The sequence below is a fragment of the Rutidosis leptorrhynchoides genome, chromosome 11 (assembly GCF_046630445.1).
Source record: "Rutidosis leptorrhynchoides isolate AG116_Rl617_1_P2 chromosome 11, CSIRO_AGI_Rlap_v1, whole genome shotgun sequence".
Taxonomy (NCBI): Eukaryota; Viridiplantae; Streptophyta; class Magnoliopsida; order Asterales; family Asteraceae; genus Rutidosis; species Rutidosis leptorrhynchoides.
In genome coordinates this window covers 247579953-247591951 of record NC_092343.1, presented here as the reverse complement: position 1 = coordinate 247591951, position 11999 = coordinate 247579953, and the positions used below count along the sequence as shown (strand labels likewise).

Here is an 11999-nt window from a genome sequence, read left to right as displayed (position 1 = left end):
TCATTTTCAGTAAGAGAAGACGATATTATTACAGGTAATTCAGATTCACCATGTAAATAAGCGTATTCCAAATGGTTTGGAAGTGGCTTTAACTCTAATTTCGGAGGTTCTTCTATCGATGATTTATATCGATATCTGTCTTCTTCTTTTAGCATTTGAATTTCTTCTGTTGTTGGTTCATATCCATTAGCTATAAGTGTAGCTAACATTTCAGCTTCATCAATTGGTTCATTACCTTCTCCTAAAGAACATTCTCCTGTTCCTTGTAATTCTGGAAATTCTTCTAATAATTCTGCATGTGCATCTATAGTTTGAATATAATAACATGTATCATCTGCAGATTGTGGTTGTTGCATTGCTCTATCAACTGAAAAGGTAACACTCTCATCCTCTATACTTAGGGTCAGTTTCTTACCGAACACGTCTATCATTGCTTTAGCCGTGTTTAAGAATGGTCTTCCTAATATTAGAGGAACTTGAGAATCTTCTTCCATGTCCAAAACAACAAAATCTACTGGAAATACTAAAGTACCAACTTTAACTAGCATGTTCTCCATTATCCCTCTAGGATATTTTATTGATCGATCGGCTAGTTGTATGCTTATTCTTGTTGGTTTCAATTCTCCAAGGTCTAGTTTAGCGTATAGTGAATACGGCATTAGATTTATACAAGCACCTAAGTCTGCCAATGCTTCTATTGAACTAAGACTACCCAGAAAACATGGAATTGTGAAACTTCCTGGATCAGATAGTTTTTCTGGTATCTTATTCAACAGCACTGCTGAACAATTTGCATTCATAGTAACAGCCGAGAGTTCTTCCATTTTCTTTCTATTCGTGATTAGATCTTTCAAGAATTTAGCATATCTTGGCATTCCTGAAATCACATCAATGAAAGGAAGATTTACATTTATCTGTTTAAACATATCCAAGAATTTGGATTGCTCGGCTTCAAGTTTTTCTTTCTTCATTTTACTCGGATAAGGAAGTGGTGGTTGGTATGGTTTAACATAAGGTTTATCCTTAACTGTGTTATCTTCATTAACCTTTTCAACTACCGGTTCTTGTTCCTTATCTTGATCAGGTTGTGGTTCTTGTGGAGTAGGAATAGTTTCATCAGAAGTTACAGGTATTTCAGGTGGTTTAAGTGTTGTACCACTTCTTGTGGTAATAGCTTTAGCTATTTCATTCCGGGGGTTAGCATTTGTATCACTAGGTAAACTTCCCGGTTTTCTTTCACCTATTAACCTTGCTAGGTTACTTACTTCTTGTTCCAGATTTTGAATAGAAGCTTGTTGATTTCTAAATGCTTGAGCATTTTGTTCATTGGTTTGTTTTTGAGATGTGAAAAACTGCGTTTGAGTTTCAACTAGCTTCGTCATCATATCTTCTAAATTCGGCTTTTTATCATCGGTTTGTTGTGGTGGTTTGTTTTGAAAATTAGGTCTTTGCTGATTGTAAGTATTATTGGATACTTGTTGATTGCTAGGACCTTGTTGGTTGTTGTATGGAATATTTCGGTTATAATTCTGGTTTTGATTGTAAATCGGTCTTGGCGGTTGATAATTATTCTGATAATTATTTCCAGGCCTTTGGTTTATGTATGAAATATTCTCTCTTTGTTCCATTGTTAATTCAATACTTAGACAATCTTTTGTCAAATGTGGTCCTCCACACTGCTCACAACTAATTCGTATTGAGTGAATATCTTTAGTCATCTTTTCTATTCGTCTTTCGAAAGCATCTATCTTTGCTGAAATGGAATCTAAGTCATGGCTAGAATCGGCTCTAGCTGCTTTAGATGATCTAATGATATCTTTTTCTTGATGCCACTCATGTGAGTGGGAAGCAGTATTATCAATAATTTTGTACGCATCAGTTTCGGTTTTTTTCATAATAGAACCACCAGCTGCTATATCTATGTCTTTTCTTGTAGTGATGTCGCATCCTTGGTAGAATATTTGTACTATTTGACAGGTGTCTAAACCATGTTGCGGACATCCTCTTAACAATTTTCCATATCTTGTCCACGCCTCATATAGAGTTTCATTTGGCTTCTGTGTGAACGTAACAATTTCTGCTTGAAGTCTTACGGCTTTAGATGCAGGAAAGAATTGTTTAAGAAATTTATCAATTAAAACGTCCCATGTATCGATCGCCCCTTCAGGTAACGATTCCAACCAATCTTTGGCTTCTCCCTTTAAAGTCCAGGGAAATAACATGAGATATATCTGTTCATCCTCCACTTCTCGTATTTTAAATAGTGTGCAGATCCTATTAAAGGTACGTAGATGTTCATTTGGATCTTCCTTCGGCGCACCACTAAATTGGCATTGATTAGTCACCATGTGTAAAATTTGTCCTTTGATTTCATAATCTGGCGCATTAATGTCTGGATGAGTAATTGCGTGACCTTGGCCAGTGCGTTTAGCTCTCATTCGGTCTTCCATACTTAAAGGTTCCAGATTCTCCATAATTGAATTTGTTGAATCGGTATCAATAGATGATTCTGATTTAATAGTTCGTTCCTCAACAATCTCTGTTTGAATGATTGGTGGTTCCGGAGGAAAGTTTAATGGTTCAGGATCTATGAACCGTTCCTGAATATTTTCTGGATTCTCAATTGTGAGGTTGGGTTCAAAAAATGGATTATCGGTAATTTGAACTGAAGTACTTGGTCGACTGGATGACGATTCTAAAGAAAAATCAACGGCGGTTATATTTGTTAAACGATGTCTTGATCGAGTTACAGGTGGTGAACGTACAAAAGGTGATGAACGTCTTGCTCGGTGCATTCACAGAATATCCTATTAGTTTTTAAAAGGAAAGAAAAATTATAATAAGTTATCCAATCAATAGACTTTTCTGATTTTGCCCACGTTTCGAATAGCCAAAAGATGCAGCAGAGGGGCAGGATTCGTTTGGTCTCAATATAATTGAGGACTGTTTGGCTCCAATAACCCGGTCCACGTACAAATCCAACTATTACTACGAACCAGAAAATTTTGATGTCTATCAATTTAACCACTCAAAATAAATTTTCGTAATTTTAAGAAATTTAGATAAGAAGTAGAAAAAAATTCTAAGTCCTAAAAACTAGAATGGCGAGAAATAAGAGAGAAAAAGAGTTCGTCGAAAAAGGTCGAAAAAGAAAAAAAATGATTGAAAAATAAAAGGTGACGGAAAAATAAAAGAAACTTATAAAAACTTAAAAATACTTAACTAATTTAACCTTATTACTACAACTAACTTAAAATTATAATCGCAAATTGAAATTACTAATTGAAATGATAATTGATACATAGTAAAAGGTCTAAAAATATTAAAGCTTACAGGAAAAACTAAATCCCAAATGGAAATAACTTAAAAAGAAACTAAAACTTTAAAAGGCGTCGCAAAATTCTAAAGCACCTAAATCTTAGTCTAAAGAAAAAGCACTTAAGGAATTCTACGGCAAAGCCTAAAAATATAGGAGTAAAAATAACTATAGCTAAAACTAAGTTTAAAATTAAATATGAGCTAAAAAATACAAATATTACGCTACAACGATTAAAAAGGGACAAAATATAAAAATATACAAAAAGTTGTAAAAAGTACAATTTTTATAAAAAATATTATTTTTATATTAATTATTTTATAAAACTACTAATTTTACAATTTAATAAAAACATAATTAATACTAAATACATAAATAAATAAAAAGTAAAAATAAAACTAAAACTAAAAATAATAATAATAATAATTATAATTAGGTTTAATAATTAATAATAATTAAAAATAACCCGTAATCAATGCTTGATTAGGGTTTTGTCCGTGTGTCAGAAGGTCTCCGCGAGTTGCGGTGATAAATGAGGAAAACCCCGCGAGTCGCGGGGTTCAGAAATTCAGCTGACAGGGTTGAGTTTTTACGCGTTTTCTTTATTTTTTTTTTTATTTTATGTTTTCTGTTTTTTATATTTAAATAAACGATTTTAAAATAAAACTTATATTTTTATAAACTAAAATAGAAATAAAGAAACTTATAAAACTTAAATATTTACAAAATCTTAAAAATACATATATTTTTGTTTTTCTTTTTATATTTTTGAATAATTAAAACGTATTTTTACAAAAGCGAATTTTTAATAAAAGTAACTAAAAATCTTTTTTTTTTTTTTTTTTTTATATTAGCGTTGCGCTTCCGGCTTTTAAGATAGTTCCCCGGCAGCGGCGCCAAAAATATACTTGATGCGAAGCGAGGTGTATATAAAATAGTTATTATTTTACTAGGAAAAACTATTAAATACGATACAATTTTACACAAGATATTTATTTATTTATAGAATGGATATACTTAAACCTTGCTACAACACTTATAGGCAGTGTACCTAATCGTACAGTAGTGTAGTTTTTAGTAAGTCCGGTTCGTTCCACAGGGAAATCTTTAAACAAAGCTCAACGCTATATTAGTTTACTTTTATAAAAATACAAATATATATAAGTAATATTATTATTATAAAGGGGGGTTTTTACCGTTTAATGACCGGTTTGTCGATTTTAAGACTTTAGTCGCAGTTAAAACCTAATGTAAAAAAAATAAATACAAGACTTTAAATTAAAGCGTAAAGTAAATAACGATAATGAAATTGCGAATAATAAAAATGCGATAAAATAAACTTGCGATAATTAAAAAGTAAGATAATTAAAAGTGCGATAAAATAAAATAAATAAAAGTGCGATAATTAGAAGTGCAATTAAATATAAAATAAAGGAAATTAAATATGATATAAAAGAATTATGCTTATTTAAACTTCCGTAATCATGATGTTTGACGTGTTGATTTTAGTTTTATGCCCATGGGTTAATTGTCCTTTGTCCTGGATTATTTAATATGTCCGTCTGGTTTTTGTCCATAACAGTCCATCAGTCATAAATATAAATTGCAAGTGTCCTTGTCAAATTATTATTATACCCGAAGATAAATATTCCAACTAATTGGGGATTCGAATTGTAACAAGGTTTTAATACTTTGTTTAATGAATACACCAGGTAATCGACTGCGTGTAAACCAAGGTTTTACTACTTTGTTAACAATTACACCAATTACCCTTGAATGTAATTTCACCCCTGTTTTAATTATTCTAGTGGCTATTAATCCATTCCCGTGTCCGGTTAAATGAACGATTATTCGTACATATAAATACCCCGCCCATCGTGTCCGATCGAGTGTATATGGTAATTTATAGGGACGCCCAATTGTAAATCTTTATATTAACATTAACAAACTTTCATTTAGTTAAACAAATATAAAGCCCATTATTAGCCCATAGTCTAATTTCCACAAGTGTCGTTCTTTTGTCCAAACCCCAATTATGGTACAAAGCCCAATTACCCAATTTTAGTAATTAGCCCAACATCATGATTACTTCGTTTTAAATAAGCATAATAATAACTTAGCTACGAGACATTAATATAAAAAGGTTGAACATAACTTACAATGATTAAAAATAGCGTAGCGTTACACGGACAGAATTTCGACTTACACCCTTACAACATTCGCTAACATACCCTTATTATTAGGATTTAAAATTAAAATTAAAATTAAAATATAAATTATATATATATATATATCGTATATATTGAGAGAGAGATTGAGAAATAAGATATGAAATTTGATCAGAATTCGGTTTGCTTTATAGCCAGACTTGATTTTTGGGGCTCCGCGACTCGCGGCAAAATGCCCTTAAAACTCCGCGAGTCGCGGAGAGGTATTTACGGCTCACACCCTTGGAGTTTCTTGCTGCCGACGGTTTTTATTATATATATATAATATATATATAATTAATATAATTAATTATATAATATATTATATTTATATACATAGTTAACTTGTAATTTTTAGTCCGTTGCGTCGAGCGTTAAGAGTTGACTCTAGTCCCGGTTCCGGATTTTCGAACGTCCTTGCGTACAATTTAATATCTTGTACTTTGCGTTTTGAATCTTGTACTCTTGTGATTTCGAGACGTTTCTTATCAATAATTGGAACCTTTTTGATTGTCTTTTGTACTTTTGAGCTTTTTGGTCGTTTGCGTCTTCAATTTGTCGAATCTGTCTTTTGTCTTCACCTTTTATTATTTAAACGAATATCTCTTGTAAATAGAACAATTGCAACTAAAAGCTTGTCTTTCTTGAGGAATAATGCTATGAAATATATGTTCGTTTTTAGCATTATCAGTTTCGGTTGCACTTTTCGTCGGCCTCATGGTGCGTAGTGGTGAGTGGTTAACGTATTTGACCTACCGCTCTTCGTCGACCACGTACGTGTTGCGATGGGTGGTGAGTGGTTAACGTATTTGACCTACCGCTCTTCGTCGGCCACCATCGAGTCGAATGTCGACATTGTGTATATTGGGTTGTGTATGTTCTACTAGCATTGTACGTATGATTATTCGTGTATTCGTTTATTGTGGTATGCTAATGATATTGTGTTGTTGTGTAGGTGTATGCAAGTAATTGGATTATGTATGTATGCGTATAAGTATTGCATTCACTAAGCATTAGGTTACCCTCTCGTTGTTTACATTTTTATAGGTTCGCATGCTTGGCGGCTCGGGTAAGCTTGGGGATTAGAGATCTTGGCTAGGTTGCTTTAGAAGATCTTGTTTTTGGACTCGATTAGGATTTGGGTAGCGTAGTCCCAAATCACCATGCTCGGGTTATGTTTTAAATAACATATTATTGTATTAAGGAGTTTAAATTATTAATGTATGTTTTAAGTTCGTTGAACTTACTTCGGTAACAAATATGTTTTGGAAATTGTGTATTGGGACCTAAAGTATTATTTAACGAGTATTAAAAGGAAAAATTTTTATGGACCGGTTTTAATACGGGTTGGGTTGTTTCAAAAAATCTCCATGTTTTCTTACAAGAGGCTGCGCGCCTTGACTTGGTGAAATTTCACCAAGTGTTGTGAGCCTTATTGCGTTGCCATGCTCATCGAAGTCATGTTTGTGCGACGATGCCCGCCTAGCTTATGGTTGATCGTCATGTCTTGGTGAAAAGTGAACCAAGTGTTGTAAGCCTTATTTCGTTGCCCTGATGGTCGGAGTCGTGCTCGGGCGATGGTTGTTGCCCGATTCGATGGTAACCCTGGACGAAAAATCATAGTAAAAAAAGGGGTTCAACACGAGGACTTCCCAGGGGGTCACCCATCCTAGTACTACTCTCGCCCAAGCACGCTTAACTGCGGAGTTCTGATGGGATCCGGTGCGTTAGTGCTGGTTTGATCGCACTCGAAATAAATGTCCCTTTTTAATCCTTTATAGCTAACTTACCTTGCCTACCATGGGTGGTCACACCTGCCCTGACTTTCCATGATGTACCACGACTCGACTCGAAGCTCACACCTTAAGAAGGGTTCGGGTGACATGGCGAAAACTCGTTAGAGATGTATAATGTTCTAGATCGAGTCTAGACACACGAGTGATCTCGGATGTGGTTGTAGAAAGTCGACGTATAATGGTGTCGGACTTGGTTCTCTGTCGATACTACGAAATCTCCAACGTATAATGTTCCCGGTCGATACTAACCACTCACGTATCGACTGTGGTTGACGTACGGGACCTCCGTCGTATAATGTTCTCGGTCGATTAATTATCGGATGAGGTGGTCGAAAGCTGGTTTCGACATCAAGACCATACAACGTACATACCAACTATACAAGGTTTCACGGAAACCCAAATCACTTCATGCGCACTTTAACCAAATCACCTCGGTCGCAGGAAACAAAGGCTAGCCCGAACTCCGCAGCTCAGAATGACATGCCAATGAAACTTCGGAACCCGAGAATCAATTTGTTTCATCAAACGTAAGAGTCGTGCAAAATTTCGGGTCGATCCGACATGATTTGAGCACTGTATGAAAAATTATGACTCCTCAGAAAATCAATGTCTGTTCCTGTCACTTCACTTTTTGTGTAATATGTATATATAGGGGGTACCATGTCCACTCCATGCCCTGGTACCCAGACAAGGGGTCGGAAAGTGCAAGGCAATAGAGGTTGCCTAGCGAAGCCGGAGAGCGATTACGAGTAATGAGTGACCCTATAACATGAAGCCAAACACCAAGTCGTGGCCCCAAAAACCAAGTCGTAATCGAGAAATATGAGCCATGGCCTGGTCGTCACCTAGCAAACCAAGTCGCGACTTAGTTTTCTAGGCCACTGTCAAGCTAAATCTTAGTCGTGACTTGGATTTATAGCCCATTTCCAAGCTAAATCAAGCGCGACGTCGTGCATTTGAAAAAATTATGACTCCTCAGAAAATCAATGTCTGTTCCTGTCACTTCACTTTTTGTGCAATATGTATATATAGGGGGTACCATGTCCACTCCATGCCCTGGTACCCAGATGTGGGGTCGGAAAGTGCATGCTACTAGAGGTTGCCTAGCGAAGCCGGAGAGCGATTACGAGTAACGAGTGACCCTATAAAACGAAGCCAAACACCAAGTCGTGGCCCCAAAAACCAAGTCGTGACCGAGAAATATGAGCCATGGCCTGGTCGTCACCTAGCAAACCAAGTCGCGACTTAGTTTTCTAGGCCACTGCCAAGCTAAATCTTAGTCGCGACTTGGATTAATAGCCAATTGCCAAGCTAAATCAAGCGGTACGTCGTGCATTTGAAAAAATTAAGACTCCTCAGAAAATCAATGTCTATTCCTGTCACTTCACTTTTTGTGCAATATGTATATATAGGGGGTACCATGTCCACTCCATGCCCAGGTACCCAGATTTGGGGTGGGAAAGTGCATGCTACTAGAGGTTGCCTAGCGAAGCCGGAGAGTGATTACAAGTAACGAGTGACCCTATAACACGAAGCCAAACACCAAGTCATGGCCCCGAAACCAAGTCGTGACCGAGAAATAATAGCCACGGCCTGGTCGTCACCTAGCAAACCAAGTCACGACTTGGTTTTCTAGGCCACTGCCAAGCTAAATCTAAGTCGCGACTTGGATTTTTAGCCCATTGCCAAGCTAAATCAAGCACGACTGTGACGCCCCGTACAAAATCATCGTGTACGATACATCAACAACAGGATCATTACAAGGTCAAACACTATATGCTGTTTGAAAACCAGTTTTGCATTCATGAACAGATAACGTTTTACAAAAGATGAATAGGAAACATTAACATGAGTACATGATACTAAGGTCATTACAAAGCTATTGTTTTGAAAATAACATAAGTTGGGAATGCAAAGTAAAAGTTTCATGCTTGAGACATCTCTAAGTAATGCAGCGGAAGTCTAACACAACAAGTCTATACACCGAGACTAGAACAGCAAGGCTAACAGCAGAAGCAACGACGTCTAAACACCTGAGAAATACATGCTTAAAAAGTCAACACGAATGTTGGTGAGCTATAGTTTGTTTGTATTCAGTAATGTAATGTAGGCCACGAGATTTCAGTGCTTCAAACAAGCATTTCAAATCAATAATTCAAATCAGTATGATAAAGTATATGTATAACCGTGGGCACCCGGTAACTAGACTTAACGTTTATAACCCCCTGAAAGTACACTTGGAAAGTGCGTATATTCACGAAGTATTAAACACTCGTTAAATGCTAGCGCGACTAGCCCGAGTGGGGATGTCAAACCCTATGGAACCATATCTAAGATTCGCGTTCACCGGTTCAAAAACCAATGACTAAACGTTACCGAGCTAAAGGGAATGTTTCTACCGTTGTATAACCCACACATATATAAGTTTAAGTACTCGTGCCTAGTATGTAAAACATAAAATCCGCATGTATTCTCAGTTCCCAAAATAAGTTAAAGTAAAAAGGGAATGCTATAACTCACAGTGATAAAAGCGGTAAAGTCGGTAATGAAAGTACGCAAGTAGTAAGTCTGTCCGAAAGGTCGTCAACCTAAATCAAGGGTTACTAGGTCAGTAGGTTGTTTTTATAAATTCTAATAGTGCATAAAGTAAGTTTAAGTGTCATCATCATCATCATTCATCATCATAAAAGCTAAGTAAGTTCGACAAGAATAGAGATCGAAACAATAGACTGACTTCGGTCAGCTGCTGCGACCTCTACGTAAATTGAAAAGATGGATAGTCAGTGGCTATGGCTCCGTATGTGAGTCCCCTAACCGCTGACCAATTTTCAGAACGTAACTCGTCTTCGTTTGACCGTGGTGACGGTTTAAGTGCGAGTAGGTCAGAAATTTCAGCACAACGTTAATAGGGTGTAGTGACTCTCGGAGGGCCATAAATCCTAAACCGTAACTCGGATTAAGATGAGGCATAAACGGAAAATCATCTACTCGAACCGAACTAACTGAAAATCAACTTTCCAGTAGCCCAGGTGGTGTGATCAGATACGAAAATCAGTGGACAAGTGCTCCGGTGAGGTTCTTGGTGCTTGATGCTCATCACGGTTCTCATCCTTGATGCTGTAGCTTCAAGTGTACAACTCGTTGATGGTTTAGCATCACTTTTGACCAATATTCTACCATCAATACACAATATGTTAAGACCAAGTGGTAACACAACTCATTTAAGAGTCTTAGATGGATGATGAACCAAGGTTACATCATATCCTTAGTCTTAACACAATTACAAGTCCTATTTACAAACAAAGTTACAAACTTTACATCAATCAAACAAGTATGAACATGATCTAAGTCAAAAGAGGTGATGGAACCCTAAGCTAGATAGCTTGGATCCCTTTCACAAAATTTATAAGGTCACAAAGCTAGAAAGCTTGAACCTTTAGTGTTCTTGAAGATCTTGAAGCATAAAGCTTGGATCTTTAAGATATATGAAGATAACAAACAAAAGTTTGAATCTTTATCACAAAATAACAAGATTAAAGTAAAAGAAAGATGAATCTACAAAGTTGGTGAAGATTCAAAGCTAGAAAGCTTGAATCTTCCATGTTCTTGAAAGATTCATGCTTGAATCAACAAGATATAAGCAAGATCAAAGCTAAAAGGAACTTTGATCTCCATAATATGATGATGATGGCCACGAAAATGAAAGGAAAAGAAGAAGAAAAAGAAGACTTACAAGCAATACTAGAAAGGAAAGAAAGAAAGAACAAGTGTGTGTGAAAACCAAATGAGCAAGTGATTTGAATGAGAGGTAAATGGCTAGTATTTATAAGCAAGGAATTTGACAAGGATTGATGACATGGACAAGGGTTAGTATTTATAAGCAAGGAATTTGACAAGGATTGATGACATGGACAAGGGCTAGTATTTATAAGCAAGGAATTTGACAAGGATTGATGACATGGACAAGGGCTAGTATTTATAAGCAAGGAATTTGAAAAGGATTGATGACATGGACAAGGGCTAATTAATTGGGTCACTAGCTAGAGTAGGGTGGGCTTGAGCCCAACAAGGTAGAAAGTCCAACAAGACTAACTATTGTGCATAATTAAATTACTACGCGTAATTAAGCATCCAAAAACCCAGGTAATTATTATTATAAAATAATAATTAATATTTCGCAGTCATAATATTCCGATTATGACAAAAGTTAAATGTGCGCGCAAGTTCGCGGTTTATTCGAAATGTCAAATAACACTAACGGTTATAAAGGCTTCCAATGATCAAGTTATGTATCCTACGTACTCTAAGGCACGTTTTAACATATAAATGGAAGTATACCACGTAAATCAAGTTTCCAGAGTATAAAGTAACACAGTACGCACAAATACGCAGTTTCGCAAAAACATAAGGCACAAAAGCAAGTCGAAAAAGCCAGGTCGTTACATTACCCACCTGTTAATGGAAATTTCGTCCCGAAATTTGAGGAGTGACAAAAAAAATGGTACCGTATTTAAATAAGAAGTAGCATATCAAAGTTCCGAAAGATTCGTGGGCTAAAAAGTGAGCTATTTACCTTGAAAGGTACTCCGGCGTATAAAAGTAAGAATAGGTATATGCTATTAATTAAGTCTCTTAGGAGATCAATAAATTGATTTCGTTTCTGGTTAACATGAGTATGTT

The 11999-nt window shown here is 36.0% G+C and overlaps 1 non-coding gene across 1 annotated transcript; it reads right to left on the bottom strand.

Moving 5' to 3' along the window:
* Positions 1 to 7154: 7154 nt before the first annotated feature.
* LOC139878065 (5S ribosomal RNA) lies at positions 7155 to 7273 on the bottom strand. The gene has a single exon (XR_011768957.1). It is a non-coding gene; the product is annotated as a 5S ribosomal RNA (ribosomal RNA).
* Positions 7274 to 11999: the final 4726 nt, after the last annotated feature.